General features: G+C 37.2%; 1 long non-coding RNA gene across 4 annotated transcripts in view; it reads right to left on the bottom strand.

The window, feature by feature from the left end:
- Nucleotides 1-403: 403 nt before the first annotated feature.
- Nucleotides 404-24,444, bottom strand: part of LOC111091976 — a 40,037-nt gene continuing 15,996 nt past the window's right edge. For 2 of the 4 annotated variants that reach the window (XR_005377155.1, XR_005377154.1), the window contains one exon: nt 12,595-13,187. This is a non-coding gene — a long non-coding RNA (uncharacterized LOC111091976). Of the gene's footprint in view, nt 1,389-12,594; nt 13,188-15,705; nt 16,371-24,444 lie in introns of those variants that run through there. The other 2 variants (XR_005377156.1, XR_005377157.1) reach the window with 2 other exon arrangements.

Below are 24,444 nucleotides of genomic sequence, written 5' to 3'. Positions count from 1 at the left end.
TTAATTGAAAATATATGCATATTTGAAACATGAGATTCTTATTAAACTTTGTTTTATTAAATTGTTTTCATCTGTGTTTACAGTTTCTAAATTTTATAAATCTTGCCAAATTATGACATCACAGCCCCATCTTGTGGTCAATATAGATAACAGGCTCCACATTTTAAGCAAAAAGCAGGAATCTTAATTTTAAAAAAATACATGCTTTCAAAATTTTTTTCTTAAGGGCTAATATGAATAAAAATGATAACATTGCATGATTTTTTTCAGGAATTTTTATTTCAGTAACATGATACAATAGTTTTTTTAAAGATTTTACTTATTTATTCATGAGAACTAGGGAGAGAGAGAGAGAGGCAGAGACACAGGCAGAGGGAAAAGAAGTAGGCTCCACGCAGGGAGCCTGATGTGGGACTGGATCCCAGGACCCTGGGATCACGCCCTGAGCCGAATGCAGACGGGTGCTCAACCTCTGAGCTACCCAGGCGTCCCTGATATAATATTTTAAAGAAAGGATACCTTTTTGATACCTTTTTCTGAAGGAAGGACAGCTAGCATTATTTTCAGTTAATACTGAGGAAATAATTTGTTTTCTATTCTATACCTACTTTGTAAACTGCTAATCTATGTTCACTAGGGCATATGGGCCAGGGCTAATAATAAAATCAGTGTAGAAGTGATCAGACTCAACTACAACTGATATAGTAATTGGTTTTGAGTACACAAAATAATTTACGTTAGGACAGTACCAGAGAGTTTCATTGTGAAAATATTTTTCAAAACTTTGTGGTAGTCAAAGATAAATCACAATTTTTTTTTCTTCATAATCAGCAAAGGGCTGGTAAGTACAGCAACGAGGACAGGACTCCCGTGGTATGAAAATTGAGTGATTCAAACAAACTATGAAAGTTAATAATCTCTGTTTTAGCTTTTGAGGATTAACAAAATGTGTTCCTGCTGAAGTTGTTGGAAAGAGGTGTACTAAAGTAGAGCTAATTTACTCCAGCTCTCGTGTATTCAGGTGTTTTTTTTTTTTTTTTTTTTTTTTTAAGATTTATTTATTTAGGATAGAGAGAGAGAGAGAGAGACAGAGACACAGGAGGAGGGAGAAACAGGCTCCATGCAGGGAGCCCGATGCGGGCCTCGATCCTGGGACCCCAGGATTGTGCCCTGGGCCAAAGGCAGGCGCCAAACCGCTGAGCCACCCAGGGATCCCCAGTCGTGGATTCAGATGTTGACGACACATCCTCTCCATCTCCTTTCCTTGCACTGGGTCATCTTGGGCTCTGGCCGCTTGCCTGAATTCAGGGGCTCCTCCTCAAACTCTAGAGAGGTTTCATTGATTTTTACATTGTCCCAAGACAGCTTCTCTATTGATCTTCTGTGAACTAAGAGAAGAGGAAATTTAAAAAATATTTATGTATTATTGAAACCTAAATGATGTGCCTGTGATAGCAGGTCTCCAAAGATGGTCAACAATGAGCCATGACTTGCAGGATTCATACCTTTGTCCCATTCCCTCCACCCTGAACCTCGGTGAGTCTTCCATGAAGCAGCTCTGCACATTGTAAGTTGAGTCAAAGCCTTGCGGCTTTGTGGTCTTGGAATATTCGTTCTTAGGACGCTCTCTCTAGAATACGAGTGCCATCCTGTGGAAAGCCCATGCCACATGGAGAGGCCATGTATGAGTACTCTGGCTACCAGCTGTAGCTGGGTCGCTGTGTGATTTGGCACTTACGTGTGTGAATTATTTGGATATAATGAACCCAGTTGAAACTTCAGATGGCTACTGTCTCCATAGGTGACACATGTGATTCCCTAAGAAAAATCCACCCATTGAGCCAAATCACCCCATAGAACCATGAGAAACAGAGATAACCTTGTTTTAAGTCAGTAAGTTCTGTGTAGTTTGTTGCATCACAATAGATGTAACCAAAACAGGGATAATCGTCTATACTGCCTCTAATTTCAGCCTACTTTTCTGAGCATGTAATATATTGGGTTGATTATTTATCTTTCATTTTCTTTAATAAGCCATCAGCAATTTGAGGAGACGGCTTGGGCCATATTTAGTCTTTTCTGTTTTAGACCCTGGCATACAGTGTAGCACAGTATGCACTTACGTGTGAATAAGTAATGGAGAGTTGGGTTTTTTATTATAAATTTATTTTTTATTGGTGTTCAATTTGCCAACATATAGAATAACACCCAGTGCTCATCCCGTCAAGTGCCCACCTCAGTGCCCGTCACCCAGTCACCCCCACCCCCCGCCCTCCTCCCTTTCCACCACCCCTAGTTCGTTTCCCAGAGTTAGGAGTTTCTCATGTTCTGTCTCCCTTTCTGAAGGACAAACATTATATGGTCTCATTCATTTGGGGAATAAAAAAAATCGTGGAAAGAGAGTTGGTTTTATGTCAGGTTTCATTGTATTTGAATCAAAATGATCCCTAAAGAGAATAGGAAGGAGTTTTAAATTTAACAGCCCCAAAATAAAAATAAATCTGTTTTGGGATGCCTGGGTGGCTCAGTGGTTGAGCATCTGCCTTCGACTCAGGGCATGATCCCGGAGACCCAGGATCGAGTCCCGCATTAGGCTTCCTGCATGGAGCCTGCTTCTCCCTCTGCCTATGTCTCTGCCTCTCTCTGTGTGTCTCTCATGAATAAATAAATAAATAAAATAAATAAATAAATCTGTTTTTAATAATGTGTAATTTGGTTATGGATGTGTGAGGTAAAGACTTGAGAGAGATTGTATAGCTTGTTCTTGAATAAAGGAATAAATAGGTGGCCTCAAGTTGGATAGAATGATATACTACGATGCTGTAAAAATAAATTGATAACATTATCCTCAGCTTTCTATGCTGAAGGACTGAGACAGAGAGTGATCAATTTATGAGTAACCTGCTTGGTGGCCATATGTGTATTAGACTTTCAGTAAGTATTTTGAATTGTGTGAATTTGGTTTTACCTATCTTAAAACAGTTTTTAACAAAATATTTTAAAGAGCATGCTTATATAGTGACTAAAAACTGTATTTTATCATCCCATTTAAACTGAAAAGTAGTTATAAAATGGGAAAATGGAAAACAGTGCATTTTGAAACCAAGGAGGATGTGGCCTTGATGTGCATTTTCATTGGAACTACTGTTGTTACCATGGTTACAGATTGCACAGCTGTTGGGTGTGGCTTGTTGATTTTGACCAAGCACCATTTTTCAATGTCTGTGTGTTCCTAGAAATGTGATGAATAATGGAATTAAAACTTTGCAATTTCAGAGTTATTGACCTGTATGAATCTGGTAAAAAAGAAAAAAAATGAATTGTGATGGAGATTATGTCAGAAAAATCCAGAATTTAGAAACTTTTTGACTGCATAACTAATAGATTGAATAAAGCAGACATGGGTAGCAGTATTTTTATACAAAAATGGAGGAGATATTCTCTACTTAAAATTGGTTAAGATATGGCAGATCTGAGACATTTAAAAGGTCACAGTGAATTCAAGTGTGTAAAGACTTGGGAGACAGCAATGAGATTCAGGAGTTATAATCAATCTAATTATATTTCAAAACAAGAATATGACATGGGGCACCAGGGTGGCTCAGTCAGTTGTGTCTGCCTTTGGCTCAGGTCATAGTCCGGGGGTCCTGGGATTGAGCCCGACCAATCCAGCTCCCTGCTCAGCAGGGAGTCTGCTTCTCCCTCTCCTCTCCACTCCCTATCTCCATCTCTCTCTCTCAAATGAATAGATAAAATCTTTAACAAAACACACACACACAAAACAAGAATGTGACAAATGGGCATAAACTCACATCTCACTTGCCATTGATTAGATGGATCACATCTACTAATTAGGGACATTTGACTTTAAGATGTCAGATTATTCTATTATTTTTGGAAAGTATGTTGTGTGCACTGTTTTTCAGTTTCATCCTTCAACAGTCTTTCTCACAAATATTTAGTCTAATGTTACACGATTGTTTAAGGTCTAAAATGAGTACAGAACAAGAAGTGCAGAAAAGGTACTTGTCTATGTGACATGCCTAATTGGTATCCATTCTCAGATGCTTGTAGCCCAGAATCTAAATCTTCAACGATGGTTTACTTTTGTGACAGTTTCATGTGCTTTTCACAGAAAATCCATATGCCTCCCAGGTTTCCCACTTACAGGTAGAGCCATGTGATTGCTTTGGCCAATGCCTTATGAGCAGAAGCGATGTGGATCACTCCCAAGGCCAACCATGTTAGAACCCCGAGTAGGGACCCTTAAAGCATATATATTGAGATGTCTGGGTCCTGAGTCACTATTTGGAAAGGAGTTTGCCTTGACAGGTGTCAGGCCCACAACACATGTGTGGGAGAAAGACTTGCAAGGTAGCTTATTTTTACCTGATAAAACCAATCACATGTTTGAGAAAATGATACATATTTTGTTTGGAGAAATAGATTTAGGTATGTATTGATTTTAAAATAATAAAAACCAAAAAAATAAAATAAAATAATAAAAACCTAGAGTTATTGTAAGGTTTAGTGATTTAATTTGCAATAGAATCTCAGGATTGAAAGTAGTTTTAAAAGCTAAGTCATTCAATCTCTGCTCTGCTCTCACCCTAAATAAATCCCTTTCAAGCTTCCTTGGTTGATGATTATCCAGATTGCACTTGAAAACTTTGTTTAGTGAATGTTTGCTAGGTATCTGTTACATGCCCATCATTTTACCTGAAATTGCAGACTGACTTAAATACTATCCTTTCATTATAATCCCTTGCTAAAATCTGTCTTTTGTAATTTCTGCTTAAAGTTTGTATTGGGAATGATATGAAAAAAATGCCCTTTGATACAGGCTTATCTTGCAAATATTTAAATCAGTAATCACCAACATTCCCTCTCTCCTCTCCACCCCCTTCACTTCACCATATTATCTTTTCCACACTTAAAATATATCATGTTCTTTACTAGTCCTTGTATGGCCCCCTTTGGGCCTCCTTCCTGCTCAGTGTGGTTTGCTGATTTTACAAAGTGTTACCATCACTGCAGGCACTCTCCTTTCCACTTGGAAAGATTTGTCAATATGTCCATGGACACGTGTCAACATATCCATGGTGGTGCCCAGATCTGAATAGGTGAGGTATTAGTAGTATAGAAACAAAGTGAAGAGCACTCATATTTTAGATTTTTGTTACTACAATTTGATATCAAATTGCATTTGGTGCGGAGTGACAAACTGTATTATACTGCTGACAACTTACAGTCCAGCAAAATTTTGTTTTCCTTCCTGCTGGAAGCTGTTGAGCCATGGTTTCACTTTATACTACTTACTTTCTCGTTTTCATTGAGCCAAGTATAGAATACTATTAAATTTTATTTATTAGTTTTAAATTCCAGTTTTAGCTGTGCAATCTTTGTGACCGCTGATTCTGTCACAGAAGTTAATTTTGTGATTCTTCTCCTGGTTCTTATCACCCAAAATGATGAGCAAGCTTTCAATAACTCCATCTGGGTAATTTGCAAAACTTTTTAGAAAGTCCACCCCAAACTACCCCTTTGGTAGGCCCCAAAGGCCTACCATATTCTGTAAAACCTTCTAAAAAAGAGTGCTGAGTATGGCTACAATTATCCTAATTTATTTATTTTTTTAAGCAAACTATATACTTGTTTGTAGTTAAATGAGACTAAGCATAGAATCCTGACATTTTAGAGAAATACCTTAGAGATTAAGTCATTTAGTGGTTTCTCCACCTTGGACTCCTATTGGAATCACCTAGGGTTTTAATAAAAGCATTTAATGCTGTGATGCTCACATAGATCTGTTAAATTTCATTCTCTAGGGGTGAAGGGAGTACATCAGTTATTTTTAAAAGCTTCCTAGATGCATCTAATATGCAGCAAAGGTAGGGAAGATGATCTAGCTCAACCCTTGAAGGTGACGGAGATTCTTGGCCAAACCTCAGTCAGGCTCCTGAACCTTCTCCTAGTCCCATCTATGCCCTTCCTTGTAAAGGAAGTCCCACCACCACCCTGCAATGCTTGATATCTAATCACTCTTGACTCCTGACCAGGATCCTCGTCTTCCACCACCCCCAGGTGACGTTTGATCACTCTGGCCTGCCTTCAGCAAGAATCCTTCTGCCTTAGCCAGAAGTCCCGCTTTCCCCTGATGTTACCTCTTAGGTAAACTCCACCTCCAGCTGACCTCCACCCTGCTCCACCAGCTATAAATTCCCACTGCCCGGGCTGTGTTCCAGGCCCTTCACTTGCAACATCCCCCTGCAGTGGTGCCTACACCTATTGCAATGGTCCTGAATAAGGCTTGCCTTACTGTGCTTTAATAGTGTCATCAAATAATCAAATAATTTTTCTTTTAGATGTTATTTCTATCACCACACAATACTTATAACCTATGCTTAGGTTACTGTATGAGGCTTTCAGTTAATTAGTGGAACAGTGTTAATTGAAAAATGTCTCATCAATCATCAAAATGGCAATCTAAATGAAATCTAAAGATTTCTGGATTAGATGAAAATTACCAACTTTTCCCTAGGTTGTTACATCCAGAGACTTGACCGGTGCTAAGGCAGCCCTGTTGGACCTAGTGTGATCACGCAGAAAAACAGTTCATCATTTTAGACAACTTTGATTCTGGTCAAGTTCCCACAGTCAATTGCTTCTTCTGCTTTAACTCCCAACACATGAGAACACAGTTTGAGAAATTTCATGATGTTCTCTTAGGTTATTAGTACAATGAGAAAGATCTTCACTTAGTTCAACCTCCTTCCCATGTTGATGACAGATCACTTGGCCTCTTCTTGAGAATTTTGCAGGTTGCTCATCTGTGGATGAAATGCTTTTATTATCAGAATTTTCCGTATCTTGAGCTTATACTAGTTACTCTCTTAACCTCTTCCTGTTGGCTCTAGTTCTGCTTTCTGGAGGAACACAGACTAAGTTCAATGCCTTTTCCATGTGTTAGCAATGCAAATAGATTGTAATTTTCCGAAGTCTGCTCTCCAAAGTAAACATTTTAGGTTTTCGCAACCATCTCATCATCTTGTCCTCTGTGACTCCCTGCTTCTTTCTCTTAACATCACACTTCCCCGTGTGTCATCTGAGTAGGACATAGACTGCACCAGTGGTCCTGCTTGCCTCCTTTGGTCTGGTCACTGTACTTCTTGAAAGAACACCGAAGATTTTTATCTGTTTTTATAGGGGTCATATCACAGTGACTTAACAAAATACTAGATCAGTGGTTTTCAAACCAGGTTGCAAATTAAAATCAGCTGGTGAAGCTTTTAAAAAAATACTGATGCATGGAGCATCTGGGTGTCTCAATTGGTTAAGCATCCAATTCTTGATTTCAGTTCAGGTCATGATCTCAGGGTTGTGAGATCAAGCACTGAATCTGGCTCCACACTTGGAGTCTGCTGGAGGAGATCCTCCCTCTTCCTCTCTCTCTCTCTCTCTCTCTCTCTCTCTCAAATAAATAAATAAATAAATATTTAAAAAGAAATAAAATAAAAAATACTGATGCCTAATGTTCTGGTTCTAACCAAATAAGCCAGAATCTCTGAAGGTAAGGCCCACATACAGGTGTTCTTTAAAAGGGCTTCCGTGATTCTAATATGTAACAAGCATGTGTTTTGCTCTTAAATGAGGTTTCTCTCAACCTATGTGTAAATGCAATTTTAAAAATTTGAATGTAAATATCAGATTTTTGTTCTGTTCCAGTGTAATTATCTCTAATAATAGGATTCCCATAATTTCCAAATGTAATTTTATAAGGCCAATTTTCAACTAAATTAGAATATTAAAATTGCTATTGATGACCATAAAATGTTTAGAAAAGTTTGGAAAGGATTTTAAAAAGTATAAAGATTAATTCATTTCAATTTAGTATTGAAAAGTATTTCTTATCTTAATGAATTTATATACAATGTAATTTATATTGTGTATAAAAGCATCCTACCATCATAATGTACGAATAAACTTGGATGATGATCAATAGCAAATGACATGGCCCAGTAAGCGTAGGAGAAAAAAAAACGGTTTTCCAAATTCGAGGTCTTTCCAAATAAAACAAGCATTAATGCTATGCTAGTTGGCTGTCTATCTAAAACACTGGGTTGTAAGGCCTATCCAAATTAAACTACTCTTTATTCCTTTGACTTTTGATATCTTTCAGCTGTTAGAAGGAGCGTTCTTTTTAGAAAGTTTGGCAGCAGAAAACTTTCAGTCTGACACATCTGAAATTAACCACAGTATTGAGTAAGAGTTAAGAGGAACAACTGTAATTACTCAAATTTGCATCTCTGGGGCATTTGGCAAAGGCATTTTTTTTTTTTTCAAACTTGTTAAGATTGCCTGAATATTACAGTGTAGTGAATGAGAATTTCACAAAAGTCAACGTTACTGGCCCTTTATTTGAAAAGCAAGGAGCAGCCCTCATGTAGCATCCCCGTTGTTCTGGGTACAGTGAGTACACCGTTGATGATGATGATGTACAACTTTGAAGGCATTAGTTCATAGGCTAAAGGATCATACAGGTATTTATAACATGTCATACCTATCTGTGAGATGAATTACAGAGACTCCGAAGGGATACAGTTTTGTTTTGGTTTCTGGTTTTATCTGAAGCAATAGTGTTAACAACTTAAATTGAAGATAAGAAAGGTCAAAAATATTTGTAGGAAGTGCTGAGAAGTTTACAGTAATTACACATAAAACTTACGTTACGCTCCCTTGATAGCCAAGTCAAGAGAAGAAACACAATGCTTATCTGTGTAGTGGCCTCTTTATATTGCCCATAAAGGCATTTCTCTCTCTCTCCCCAGCGACCCATCCTTTTATTTTTTTTTCTATTTCTGTATTTATTAGGCCTTCACCTAAAGATTCAGTCTTGCTTGATTTTAACTCAATTCTAATCTAATTCTAATGCTTCAGGGGGCCCCAAGTAGATCAAGTAGCAAGTTAACATTGATGCTTATTTTGCTTTGATTTTTTTTTTCCTTTCAGATCTGTTAATCAAGTTTCATTTTAAGCCTGTGGAGAAATCATATACTCCATTTGCTAGAACTGGATTTGTTTTGTTCCTTCTGTCTGAGTACCTTCTTAGATATCTTGATTTTCATTGCTCTTATCCTAAGACTGGGATCCTGTCAGGGACTAGGGATCAGTTTGTGCTTTAGAAAGATACCTGTTAGCCTTTGCCACGCAAAAGATTCATGGATCTGTGAGTCCCCTGGGCCCAGTTTAATGGGATTTTCTCTACAAATATCTTATTTCCCTCCCAGGCCTAGTGGGCTAATCCCAGCATGTGTTCTTTGTGGCACGCATAGGGGCATAAGAGGGCAAATGGAAACACAGAAGGCCTTTCAGGGTCTAGGTTTCAAACCAGCACATCGTAACTTCTGTCTTAGACTTCTGCCAAAGCAAGTCAGTGGCTGAATCCAGACTGAGGGGTGGAGAAATACATGTGGAACCTTTACGAGGAGGAACTGCAAAGTCGTGGCAGAGATTGTTGAAGCTGGTAAAATTGTTGAAAGGTATAAAGTGTTACTTCAATACATTAAAAATTGTGATTTCAGTTTTTACAATGAATCAATGTATTGCCAAATTATTATTTTGACAGTAGAGTGCTGTTTCACTTATCAATTCATTTCTTTCAACAGATGTTTGAGGGCCCAGTACAAATGCATCTGCTTTTTCTTTTGACTCACCACATAAACGTCACGTAATCTTGGGCAACTCAGTTAAAGGTTTGTTGTTGTTTTTTTTAACCTTTTCTGGTTTCGATGTATAATTCTGTAAGTTTTAACATATGTGTAAATTCCTGTAACCACCACTATCATAATTGGAATATGGAATAGCGGCATCACACCAAACAATTCCCTTTAGTCGCCCTTTTGGACTTAAAACCTCTCCCTGCTTCTAAATGTTGGCACCAACCAATCTCTTTTCCTTTCACGTAGTTTTTGCCTTTTCTAGATTGTTGTGTAAGTGGAATCATACAGCACGTAACCTTTAGAGATTGGCTTCTTTCCCTCGGTATAATGCCTTTGGGATTCATCAATAGCGTTTTGTATATAAATAGTTCCTTTTTATTGCTGAGTAGTCATCCCCTGTAAGGATGAATTACAGTTTTTTAACCCATTTGCTTTTCTAAGGTCATTTGGGTTGCTTCTAGTTTTAGGCGACTATGAATAAAACTCCTATAAATATTTATGTACATGTTTTGCATAACTGCAAGTTTACATTTCTCTAGAGTAATAGCTAAGAGTGGGATGGCTATATTATGTGGTAAGTATATAATACGTTTATGGTCAGAGTACATTTTTTTATGATTACTATTCTTTTAAGCCTGTTAAGGTTTGTGCTATGATCCGTGATGTGGTCTCTTAAGGTGAATGTTTCACGTAAGCATGAAAAGAATGAGTGCTCTGCTGTTGCTGGGTGAAGTGTTCTCTTGGCCCAATTGTTTCATGGTGTCATTCACTTCTATACCTTATGATTTTTTATCTACTAGTTCTATTGATGATTGAGAACGGAGTTTTGAAATCTCCAAGTACAGTTGTGGTTTCACATGCTTTTTTTGGTCAGTTATACCCATTTTTGCCTCATGTATTTTGAAGCTCGGTTGTTAGTTGCATATATTTAGCATTGTTACGTTTTGCTGATGTATTGACCTTTTTATCATGATGTAAGATCTCATTATTTCTGCAAATCTTCCTAGCTTCAGAGTTTACTTTGATAATAATATAACCAGTCCAGTTTTCCTCTGATTAGTCTATTAGTATCTTATGGCTTTTACTATCCTTTTTTGTTACTTGTATCATTATATTTAAAGTGGGTTTCTTATAGATCTCATATATTTGTTTCCCTCTTCTCAATCTGACAATTCTTTTAATTGGTATATTTAAACCATTTATCTTAAAAGTAGTTATTGATATGTTTAGAGTTAGGTCTACTATTTTATTGTTTGTTTTCTTTTGTCCCCTTTGTTTGCACCTTCTTTGGGGTTAATTAAATATTTTAAGTATCTCATTTTAATTTATCAATTAAATTTTGAATATATCCTTTTAAATATTTTCCCAGTCTTGCTCCAAGTATTACAATACTCATGCTTAAGTTTTCAGAGTCTTCTTATAATATTTGACTCTTCCTAGTTGAATGTAGAAATCTTACCACCAAATCTCCCTTTATGTTTTGATTATAATATTCATTAACTTTATGTTTATTGAACAACTTACCAATGTTATAATTATTTTTAAAGATTTTATTTATTTATTCATAGAGACAAAGAGAGAAAGAGAGAAGCAGAGACACAGGCAGAGGGAGAAGCAGGCTCCATGCAGGGAGCCCAACGTGGGACTCGATCCCAGGTCTCCAGGATCAGGCCCTGGGCCGAAGGCAGCACTAAACTGCTGCGCCATGGGGGCTACCCCAATGTTACAATTTTTACTTTCAACTATTTAAAGAATGTACACTCTATTTATGCAGACTTTTGCCATTTGCGTTGCTTTTCTTTTATTCCCAAAGTTCTGTTTCCTTCCGGTATCTTTTTCCTTTCACTTAAAGAAACGCCTTTTGCAATTCTTTTATAGCAGGTTTCTGCTGGTAATGAATCTCTTTAGTTTTTCGTTCATTTGATGATGTCTTTATTTCATTTTATTTTGTGAATAACAGTTATTTTTACTGGATAGAGAAGTCTAGGTTGACAGATCTTTTAGTACATCATTTTCGCTCAACTGCTTTCTTTGTGATGACAAATCTGCAGCCATTTAAATAGTTATTCCTCTATATGTAATACATTATTTTTCTTTGACTGCTCTCAAGATTTTTCTTTATCTTTGATTTTTGTTACTTGGATTATGAAGCGTGTGAATTTTAAAAAAATTATCTATCTATTATCTATCTATCTATCTATCTATCTATCTATCTATCTATCTATCTATCTATCTATTAGTTTATCCTGTTTGGGGTTTGCTAGCTTCTTGACTCTGTAAGTTTATTTCTTTATCCAAATTTGGAAAGTTTTCAGGCATAATTTCTCTAAATATATTTTTTTTCTGCACAGCTACCTTTCTCTTCTTTTTCTAGAACTCTAATGACACAAATGTTAGACCTTTTTATATTGTCCTCGGTCTTAAGACTGTTCATTTTTTCTTTAAACTTTTCCCTCTCTATTGTCCAAACTGGATAATTTCTATTGATCGATCTCCAGGTTCATTAACTTTTTCCTCTATGGTCTCCATTCTGCTGTGTAGTTCATTCAGTGAATTTAAAAAAAAAAAAGTTAGTGGTTATATTTTTCAGTTCTAAAATTTATTTGGTTCCCCTTTAAAACTTCTATTTCTCTAATACAACTTTCTATCTTTCCATTTATTTTAAGAATGTTGTACATTTTTGAGCATTTTATGAAGGCTTCTTTAGAGTCTTTGATAAGTTATCATATGGATCATATTAATTGATAGCTGTTGATTTCTTTTCCATTGGCAATGTTTCAGATTTTCTTGATTCTTTTATAAGTTGAATAATTTGGAGTTGAATGCTAGGCATATTGAATATTAAGTTATGAGGGCCTGGGTCCTTATTAAATCCTATGGAGAATGTTTTGTTGTCTTTTTTTTTTTTTTTTTTTTTTGCTTTAGCAGGTAGTTGAGCCAGTTAGGTACTGGCTGCAAAGTTTTGAATGCTTATGTGAACTGTGGTTCAAATGTCTATACAGTTTTTAAAACTTTTACTATGTTATTCAGCATTCTCCTGCATGTGTCCCATCTGGAGGCCAATCTGAGGCTTGGGTGGTTGTCTGCCTCTTACTTCAGTTCTCAAGGCTTTTCATATACTGTTTAGGTCAGATCTACTACTTAGCTCAGGATGGACCCAAAAGGTTCATATGAAAAGTTTTGGGGTCCTTTCCTTTCTACACTGTCTCCCTAGACTGGCTCCCAGGGTTCCTCCTTCCTAGTCCCCTGCTAGCCTCCTTACACTGAATATATGTCCTGTGCCTGCTTCTGCTTCCAGATGCAAATGGCAGGAAGATGGAAGGTAAAAATGAAGATTTTCCTCCTTGGTCCTTCACAGTTTCTCTGATTAGAGAGAAGGATTCTCCTCCCTTTGAGTATCTCCCTTGTTTCCATTGCTGCCCTACCACACAGTTGCAGCTTCAGGAGTGTGGCTTGCTGGAGATAAAGCTGAGAGAGAGAGAAAGAAAAAAAGAGCATGAAATTCCCCCCACAACTTCTCCTCCTTTTAGAGGCTCCACTTTCCAGTACAAAGACCAAAAAAAAAAAAAAAAAAAAAAAGGTGGGGGGGGAAGAATTTCTCTTGCAGCTCTTTTTGTCCATGCCTGCTACACTATTCTATTCTGGGACTTGTGCTGACTCAAAGACAAAAGATATGGGTGGAAAAAGAACAAAACAAGGAAACTTTCCACTGATTTCTTGTACTTTGTGTTTTGGTTTTCTTCCCCAAGTAACCTGCTCCTATTTACTTAGAATTGTCATAGAGCATTCACTCCACACATTCTTTTTGGTTGTATTCAGTTGGTGAGATAGAGTGGAGTTGCTTACTTCATCTACACCAGACCTGGAACCCTCAGTTAAGTTTTGTAAACTTTAGTTATTTGATCTTCAAGGTGGATGTGATTGATACTTGCCCTTTCTAATGCTTACGATATTTATAGAAATAAAACGAAATGGCATATTTGAAAGTGTCTCGTAAACTGTAAAGTACCTTATGACTGTGATGACAGTGATATATTGACCTTCTAATACTTATATGCAATTTGAAAATATTTTATTCTATTTCAACTTTATCACTTTTGGCGATTCCCTAAGCATATATGGCCATGTTAATAAATATTACAGTGCCTGAAAAGTTGAACCCATTTTTTAAAAAAGATTTTACTTATTTATTCATGAAGGACATAGAGAGAGGCAGAGACATGGGTAGAGGGAGAAGCAGGCTCCCCGTGGGGAACTGGATGCGGAACTTGATCCCAGGGCCCCAGGATCAGAACCTGGGCCAAAGGCAGACGCTTGACCACTGAGCCCCCCATGCATTCCCGGGAACCCATGTTTAACAAAGCTAAACAGGTATCCCTACAGCAGGAGGGACTCTACTAGAGTCTCTGAGAGGTTACTGTACATTTGAACTCCCAAGAAATAATTGAATAGATTATTATTCAGTTATTTTCTTTGCTATAGATCTTTTAAACAGAAATAAATACAGAACTGTATTTATAAGCACATTCTAGAAAACTCTTCTCTATGATATCTTTAACATGACTCTAAGAGTGTTATAAGCTTTGGCAAAACCTTTACTCCTCCTTTTTTTTTTTTTTTTATTTTTATTTATTTATGATAGGCACACAGTGAGAGAGAGAGAGGCAGAGACACAGGCAGAGGGAGAAGCAGGCTCCATGCACCAGAAGCCTGACGTGGGATTCGATCCCGGATCTCCAGGATCGCGCCCTGGGCCAAAGGCAGGCGCCAAACCGCTGCGCCACCCAGGGATCCCTACTCCTCCTTTTAATTACTTATCAAACTGAAATCCTTACTCAGTGACAGATATGTAGCTATAGAAAGAAAAGATATTTGGGGAAACATGAGGCTTAGACACAAAACAATGTATATTTGGCTATCTTTCTGAAGTTTCATTCAAGGCTTTATTTTTCAAACTATGGTCTATAATGTGAGAGTAATTAGAAGATCCTCTTAGAATCTGGTCCTGCCATGAAAATCCAAGCTGTGTACTTGTACTATTTTTTATAGTAGAGATAAAGCCCAGGTGTTTAGAAAAGTGTGATCTGAATCCTTATTTACAACCCCTGCTTCTTTCAGTTAAAAAATAATTTTAAGAATTTAGGAACATAACACAATAGTAAGTTTTATGTATGTAACCTCATTTTTCTTGTTGTACTCCTATGTGTTTCCCATCTTTAATGGTCAAAAATGGACACAATTAAAAATCATTTTTCTCTTCCACTTTAAGTTTTTGTGTAAAAGTTTCTAGAAACAAAAAATTTAAGCAGAATCAATATTTAAAAAATGGAGACAGTATAGCGTTAGAAGAATTTGATATTTTGAAGTTAAAGTATGGATGTTAATTTATGAATCTACTGAAAAACCTCAAATTCACTACAAAGAGATCTAATTCTAGAAAAGGGTCATTAAAATGTCAGTCTGTTGATTTGTATGTATACTTTAAAAGGTAGCCAGTAGAGGGACTTATATTTACTGAAGACCTGAACATCGATCAAGAATCATCTTTTTAAAAGGTAATCATTATGCATTTTATCACATTATAATCCAGTTCTAATTACGGCCCTAATTCACCACTACTTCTCCCTAGAGAAATTTATCAGTCCCAAACGCTCGTAGTCTGTGCCACGCAGACAATACTGGGGTTTTCCATGGATGCATTTTGAGAGTACAGACTACCATGACTTACTAGTTTACAAGCCTAGGATAAATAAAGCATTGAGAACAGTAATTCAGACTTAACCACAGCAACAGCAAAGTCACATTTGGGGTCAAGTCTAGCTATATCTAGCATCTGACTAACATCTGGCTTGTGTTATTGAGAGATTGACTGTACTTTCTAAAGAACAGCATTTGATGAACACTAGCTTAAGGCACTCTGCAAACACACCACTTTATTTTTATTTAAACAATATACATACTTCATCTTAGTAAGAGCCAAAGCTTTGGGGAGAGGCTATCTGACAAAAGGCTAATGTATTCCATATTCATATGGAAGAATTTCATTTAAGATTGCAAGTTTTGGTGCCGACTTTGTGTCATCATCAAGCCACCCAGAATGTCAGATCATGAGCAGGTATAAACTTTGGCTGTCTAGGAGCCATTCAAATATCTCATCTCCTGCCACTATCAGAGCTGGAAAGTGGAAATATTCAATTTCTCAACCTTCCCTGGGTGGGACATCATATCAACCCTAGACTACTGACCTCTGGAGGAAAAATGTATATTGTGGGAAAATGGAATTTTAAAAGATTGTGGAGATGCCCTGGATTCCAGTAAAATTGTACCTCTATTTATCATGGAATAAAATATATGGAGTTTTAGTGTCTGAGAATTAGAGTCAGCAAGAAAAGATTGTATTTTCTTTGGGTAGTCAATATAGAGTTTTTTTTTTTAACAAAATCATTTCATAACTCTTTTTAAAATCTCATTTAGTTTTAGTCTGAAATCCTTGTCCGAAAGGTAATCATCTGTGACAGGAGACACAAGCTGTTTCAGAAAGCGGCTGCCTCAGAAAGCCAGGCGTGAGGAGTCGGAGCTGTTATGGTCACTCTCCAGGGCAGCCAAGGAAAAGTGCAGTGTACTTCAAGTCTAGTTTATTCCAGAGGTTTCCTGAGGAATCAGAAATCTGCGTGAGGCTAGGGGAGACTGTACCCTTTTTAGAAAACAGTAGGAAAATCCCAAGGAAATCTCTAATTGGGTGCTATTGACTGAATATTTGTGTGTCCCCAAAATTTGTAGGTTAAAAGCTAACCTCCCGTGTAATATTATTTGTTGGTGGGGCCTTTGCAAGGTGATGAGGTCATTGAGGATGGAGCCTCTGAATGATATTAGTCCCCTTGCAAAATGCTGAAGAGACAACAGGGAAGGCACAGGGCAAAGACAGCCGGCTAAGAACCAGGCTCTCACCAGACACTGAATCTGCTAGCACCCTGATCTCGGGCTTCCCTGTTTCCAGGGCCGTGAGAAATAAATGTTTGTTGCTTATGAGCCACCCGGTTGTTCGTATTTTGTTAGATCAGCCCAAATGGACAAAGACACCGAGGGGAGTATACTTGGTGAGTTTTCACATGGACAGTGACTGAGGGATCCTGATTATTTTCTGTCAACTTCTGCCAATTGGGAAGGGAAGAGTGGGGTTTTGTGGATTAGAAATATTAATGGAGGCAGAACTTCTGATGTTTAGCAAAAGCATGTGGTTTCCCTAGCTCCTCAGGCCCTCTGCTGCTGAAGGAGGAATTCTGCTTGGACGTTTTTGAAGCTGTGTTCAGCTGCGGTAACCCCTGGACCTGTCAGAGTCTGGTTTCCTACACAGCGAACATGTACCAAGTATAAGGTTATGAAAGCAACATACTAGTTTAATCAAAGTTCACTAAGATGTTTATTAGTTAAATTGATATATGAGACAGTGATACTAACAACACGGTTGTTTTCTTTTCTTTCTTTCTTTCTTTCTTTCTTTCTTTCTTTCTTTCTTTCTTTCTTTCTTTCTTTCTTTTTCTTTCTTTCTTTCTTTCTTTCTTCTTCTTTCTTCTTTCTTTTTTTTTTTTTTTGAAGATTTTATTTATTTAATCATGAGAGATCCACAGAGAGGGGGAGAGAGGCACAGGTACAGGCAGAGGGAGAAGCAGGCTCCATGCAGGGAGCCCGACATGGGACTCGATCCTGGGTCTCCAGGATCTGGCCCTGGGCCAAAGGCTGCACTAAACCACTGAGCCACCCAGGCTGCCCAACACGGTTGTTTTCTTTAAACATTTACTTACTGGGCATTTATGTTTAATTTGGGGCTTGGTAGAGGTAATTGCATTTAGTTAACTGAATAGAATATTTTTCGGTAATACAAAAAGAAAAAGATTTAATTGACGTAAAATTAATATACAGTGAAATCCATAGATTTAAATATAAAATTTATAGAGCTTGGATATTTACATATACTCATATAATTTAGATATAAAACATTTTCATCACCACAGAAATCCTTCCTAGTCAATCGCTGAATACTACCAGCTACTGAAGAGTAGTCTATTGTATGAATACATCATGATTTCTTTATTCACAGCTGATGGACATTTGATTATCTTCAGTTTTTAGCCACTAAGAATAAAGCTGCTAGAAACATTTTTGTACATTGTTTTGTGGAGATGTATTTTTCATTTTTCTTGGGTAAATACCCAGAAATGGAATTTCTATATCACAGAATAGGTCCATGTTCAATTGTATAAAAAATTGCCAGACTAACTTTCAAACCAATTTACCAATTTATACACTAGTAATGTATGAGAATTTCAGTTGTTCCAGATCCTTACTAATATTTGGTGGTATTAGTCTTCTTTATGTTAGCCATTCTGGTAGATATGTAATACTTTCTCATTGTGACTTTAATTTGCCTTTCTCCAATGACTAAAGATGTTGAACATCTTTTCTTATGTGTTCTTTGGTCATTTGTGTTTCTTTCTTTGTGAAGTTCCTGTAAAAGCCTTTTGCCCATTTTTAAATTGGGTTATATTCTTCTTATTGAGTTAGTGTTACTTATATGTAGAGTAAATATTTTCTTTCAATCCGTGACTTTCCTATTTAATTTATTAGTGAATAGAACAATTGTGGTAGCCTAATGAGCAGAAATTTAAAATTTTAATGAACAAAATTTTAAAATTTTTATAAAGTATATTGCATTAATTTTTAATGTTTCAATAGTTGATAGTTAAAAATACTCTATTTTAAATAGCTTAGAATCATTTTAGATTCTGCCTAGAAAAGTTTTGCCGAGCCCTAGTTTATGAAAATATTCTCTTATGCTTTCTTCCAGAAACTTATAATTTTAGTTTTTACATTTCAGTCTATGATTCATCTCAAACTAATTATTCTGTATGGTCTGAGATATGGGTTGAGGTTTATTTTCTCCCCCCAGACAATACTGATTCTTTTTTTTTTTTCACTATTTATTTTTAAGAAAGAGAATTTCTGGGTTGTCTACAACCCTTTCCTAATATAATGCTAATTAGATCACTTGCTGAAATGGGGTCTCAGATGAGCACGCAGCCATCCTAGAGCACAGCAGCCACTCAGTGCCAGCCAGCTAATGCAGTGCCAGAAAGCTGTCCCTGTGTGGTTCAATATTATAATTTTTGTTATTTTTTAAAAAACAGAAAGCCAAATATAAGTAAAATTATCTCATTTTTATTAGTTGGTAATTAATTTTCTTTTATCGCTCTATAGGCCAACATTGAACAAAGCGAGATCTAGTTTGTGAGGACAGTTTGCAAGCCCCTATCTAGACTTTGCAGTCACTGTGGCCTGAAGGTAATTGTCTCTACTTCATTGTAGTTACAAAGAAGTGATTAGGCTATCACAAGGAGTCTCTGCAAACAAAGCAGAGTCAATTTATCTTGGATACAAGGCCACAGACATCTAGACCTTGAAGAGGTGAAATTTGTCAAGTAAGTAATTCCCCAACTGGTTTGTCCAGTGAAAAAGAATTGTTTTATCTTATTGATAATTGTTTCAGAGTACACTTTTCTGGAGTGAACAATTCCTCATTCCCTATTCACATTGTTTCTTATTAAACAAATGAGATCATAGAATCATTGGTGGTGGCTCAGAAATCACCAAAAATGCCTGAGGCCCTTTACAAATCATGAAACCAGAAATTCATTTATACATTTATTAATCAAATATCAGTTACTTATGGAATGCATACCCCATACCAAACCCATTTTAAGGATAGGAATTTAGCAGTTAGAAAACAAAAACCAAAAACCAGGTCCCTATCCTTACGTAGTTTAATTTCAGGTTGTGATTAAGCCAGCACACCCACAACTATTCTCAGAAATCCTTATGACGTGCTCTCTCATTTTCATGTCTACTACTCTGCTGGCTTATCAGAGAAGCCTTCCCTAATTACAATGAATTACAAATTTATTCTTGCTCCAATTACACTGTATCTTGTTCCTTTTCATGGCACTTACCACCCTCTGACATCTATTTATTTGTTAATAGTTTTCCATTGAAATATAACCCATGAGAAAGAGAACTTGTTTGTTTGGGTTACTACTAAGAGTATCTAGAATAGCTCTTGGAATATAGTGGACACTCAATAAACCTCTTTTGAATAAAGGAATATATAATTGCATTGGAGTATTATAAGTTTTAAGATAAGGGAAATCTAGTATGCTAGTAAGACACATACAAAATATCAAGGGAAGTTTTCAAGAGAAGTTTTATCTAGGCTGAGTTGTGAAGAATGATAAATTAGATAATTTAGATCAAGGGGAGGGACTGAATGAAGTAGAATGGGGAAAAATAGTTCAAAGGATGCTGAAGACTTGCTAAGGGCAATCACATAGACCTTGTAAGCTATGTATGTCCTAGACTTTACCTTAAGAGCAATGGGGAATTACTGAGGTGTTTCAGCAGATGAGTGAATCCACATTACATTTTTTAAAGGTCATTCTGCCTACAGAAATGAATTAGTTGTAGGGGGGTTTTAAAAATGGAGAAGCAGATCCCAGTTAAGAAGAAATGGCAACAACCCAGGAAACATATGATGGTGCCCTTCAATATGAATATGTAGAAGGTTTGGCAGATTATAAGCAAATGGGCATGCTGAACAAAACAAAAATGCATAATTGATTGGATACAGGGAAAAGGATGAGAGAGAAGAGCCAATACTTACAACCAGATTTTTGTCTTGGACAATTAATTGGATGGATGGTTCTGTCTCCTGGGACAAAAGCATGTTTGTATTCAGGGGAGGATAATGAGCTCATTGGGATATGCTGAATTTGAGGTACCTTTAAGGCAGTTAGATATATGAGCCTAAGTTCAAGAGAGAGGCTTTGCCTAAAAAAAGATAAATGGAGGAATCTTCAGGATAAAGGTAGTATTTCCCAGCATGGGGTTAGATGAGAACCACCGCTCCCCTCTTCTGACCCTAAGAAGATTATTAAATCATGAGATAAAGCAGTCTCCATGGGTTCAGGGTAATGACACAATCCAAGGAATTATGAGATTGGGGATCAAATCTCTCAACTAAGGGGAAGGCCCCATGTTTATAGTTATCCTACCAGGTTCTGTTGTTCCCACACAGCCTGGCCCCAGGCCACTCAATAGAAAAGCAAAGAAGAAAGAAAAGACTGCTACAGAGGTATGATAAAAGGTATTCTGAATTTGTAATGCTGTTTCTGGAAACAAATTTGATTATTGGAAAGTTATGTCTTTACTAATAGTGGTAGAGAAAAATAATTCAAACCCAAATTACCTTGACCTTTATTTTCCTCCCTTCTTCAATTTTAATGGTCAACACAATGCATCTCCTCCCACCCAAAATGTTTGTTTTGTTGACTAAAGCTGTCAACAATAGCAGACAACTCTGAAGATTTGGATAAAAGAAATACAAAACACAGGAACTATGACTTATTAAATTCTATTGGTTGAATGCTCATGAAAGAATTTCCCATTTATGTGTAGCTCTGTATTGCTTTTATCAAAATCTATAGGTCCTTGAAGGAAGGCTTCGAATGACAGTAACCACATCAGTTACCCAGAGGAAAATAATGCTCTGGGTTACAGGGATCACCAAGTCTTTTCCATTATTGTAAAATACTGCCTTCCTCAAATCTCTCATACATTAAAATAGTAAACATCTTTGGTATAAAAGAAGAAATGATATAAATATTTATAATTCCCTGTACTTGTGATTCCTAAAATAATCATGATTATGTGAGAATCTCTAGAAATCTACTAAGCTTCTGTGCAGAGCCAATTTTAGAGTGAAAAAAACAGACACATGTGGTGCTGAGTGATTGTAAGAGTGAGTTTTGACAGTGAAGGAGCTATAAGTTGTAGACACTTATTTTACATAATTACTTTTCAAATAGTGCCTTAAAATTTCTTTTTCCTGTATATCATTGAAGTGTATTGAAGGATCTCTTTCCTAAAAAATAGCTTTGGAGTCATATTTATAATTTAATAAAATAATATCACTCCTAATAGCATTAACTTCCTATTCATTCTGAGTAGGCAACTTTTCCCTCTCATGTTTTGTCATATTTTTGTACCTTTGGGCTTTTATAATCATCATTTTAGGGCAGCCTGGGGGGCCCAGCGGTTTAGTGCCGCCTTCAGCCCAGAGTCTGATCCTGGAGACCCGGGACGGAGTCCCACATCGGGATCCTTGAATGGAGCCTGTTTCTCCCTCTGCCTGTGTCTCTGCCTCTCTGCCTCTCTCTCTCTGTCTCTAATAGATAAAATATTAAAATATATATATATATATAATCATTTTATGTACCATCTTTATGCTTCTAACTACTTAGAACTTTGTTTCTTTCACAGAATCTTTGTCTCCAAAGTTTACCTGCATAAGTCAGAGTCTTAAAAAAAAAAAAAAAAAAAAAAAAAAAAAAAAAACCCTAAACTAAAACTTCTGTTGAATACTTATTCCTGGAATGGCTTTTATATTCATCTCAGCACCAACACACTGGAAATGCTTAGTGGAAGGAAAGAAAAGACATAGATTCCAAAACATTAGGTTCAGCCCAGAGTGAAGGATTCAATTGCACTGACTCTAACTCAGAACCTCCATAAAACATCCTGTTTAACCTTTTTTTCCAACTTGCCTCCCAGACTAAGAGATGATTTACTTGATGGACCAGAGCAACATTGGCTGTGGAGCTGGAGTTTATCTGGAAGCTTTTTAACCAAACTGCTAAGTTAAGGGAAGCACACAAGCAAGGTCACTGCCAGCTCTGAAGCAACATAAGAATTTCAGTGTGAATTTGTGAAAATATCTGAATCTGTACAGACCAGCCAAACACCGAGCTAGGAAAAAGGAAACCTGCATCCTAAGATAGTCTCTGCTCTTCCAGTAACTATGTGATCTTGATCAAGCTCTTCCCTTCTCGTGGATCAAGCTCTTTATCTCCTTGTCTCTGAAACGCTGCATGGGATCAGAGCTCTAGTGCCCCATAAATGTAATTTATTTGATTCACATGGTGCTCTTCCTTCCTCTCTACCTCCCTCCTGCCCACCCTTCCTTCCTTCTTGCTTTTAAGCAAAGATTCTTGAGCATTTATTTTTTAGAAAAGATTTACTTATTTATTTATTTATTTATTTATTTAGTTAGTTAGTTAGTTAGTTAGTTAGTATTGATTTATTTAGAGAGCATGAGGGTGGGGCAGAGAAAGAGGGAGAGAGAGAATCTCAAGCAGGCTCCCCACTGACTGTGGAGCCCGACACGAGGCTCACTCTCGCGACCCTGAGATCAGGACCTGAGCTGAAATCAAGAGTTGGACTCTTAACTGACTGAGTCACCCAGGTGTCCCAAAGATTCCTGAGCATTTAAAAAGTCCTCACAACAACAAGGGGATACCTCTATTCACCTACAAGAATGGCCAAAATCCAAAACACTGACAACACTAAATGCTGTTGAGGATGTGGAGTCACAGGACTACTCAGTCATTGCTGGTGGGATGCAAATTCACTCAGCCAATCTGGAAGAGAGTTTGGTGGTTCCTCACAAAACCTAATATATTCTTACCATACCATCCAGCAATTGGACTCCTTGGTATTGACCCAAAGGAGTTGAAGACACGTCCACACAAAAACCTACACATAGATATTTAAGCAGCTTTATTTATAATTGCCCACATTTGGAAGCAACCAAGATGCCCTTCAGTAGGTGAATGGATACATAAACTGCAGCCCATCCAGGAAATGAAATATCATTTAGTGCTAAAAAGAAATGAGCAATGAAGCCACGAAAAGACATAGAGGAATCTTAAACACATATCACCAGAGGAAAGAAGCTGATATCTAAAAAGGCTACATACGGTATGTTATGGACATAGATGACATTCTGGAAAAGGCACAACTACGGAGACAATAAAAAGATCAGTGGTTGTCCGGGTTGGAGGGAGGGAAGGATGAATAAATAGAGCACAGGATTTTGTCAGTGAAACTTCTCTGTACGATACTCTACAGTAGGTCATTACGCATCCATCCAAGCCTAGAGAATGCACAACACCAAGACTGAACCTCAGTGTGAACTGTGGAGTCTGGTGGGTAATGATGAATTAATGTCAGTTTATCAGTTGTAACAAATGTATCACTCTGGTGGGCGATGTTGGTAGTGAGGGAGGCTAGGCATGAGTGGGGGAGGAGGACACACAGAACTCTTACTTTCAACTCCATTTCTGCTCAGTTGCTATTTATCTAAAATTGGTCTAAAAAAGTTTATTAATTAAAAAAAGTTGTTGGTGGGCATTTGGAATTGAGAGGTCACTTGACATATGGGAAATAACATGGCATTTGGAATCAGACAAACATGATTTGAAGCTATACAGGTGTGGGGGTGTATGGGAAATCCCTGTGCCTTCTGTTCAGTTTTGTCGTGAACACAAAACTGCTCTAAAAGCAATCTATTAAAATAAATAAGCAAATACGAAAAGAAAACTAGGGTATTTTACATATAAATTTCTGTTTCCAGTTTCTCGGGAGAAATGAGAAGATCTGGCCTTGCAGAGCCTGGGTTCTCACATGTCAAACCAGCTGGAGTTAAATGGTGCGGCCTGTCCCTCCTACTCAGACACACCTTTGGTGTGCGCCATGCTACCCACTGGGCCCCCTTCATACACTCACACCATGACCTCAGTACACACATCGGTTTGTGATCTACGGGATTTTAGGCTTG

The sequence above is a fragment of the Canis lupus genome, chromosome 23 (genome assembly GCF_011100685.1).
Source record: "Canis lupus familiaris isolate Mischka breed German Shepherd chromosome 23, alternate assembly UU_Cfam_GSD_1.0, whole genome shotgun sequence".
NCBI classification, from domain to species: domain Eukaryota; kingdom Metazoa; phylum Chordata; class Mammalia; order Carnivora; family Canidae; genus Canis; species Canis lupus.
The sequence above is the reverse complement of the archived record's forward strand: the minus strand, read 5'-3'. Positions and strand labels throughout refer to the sequence as shown.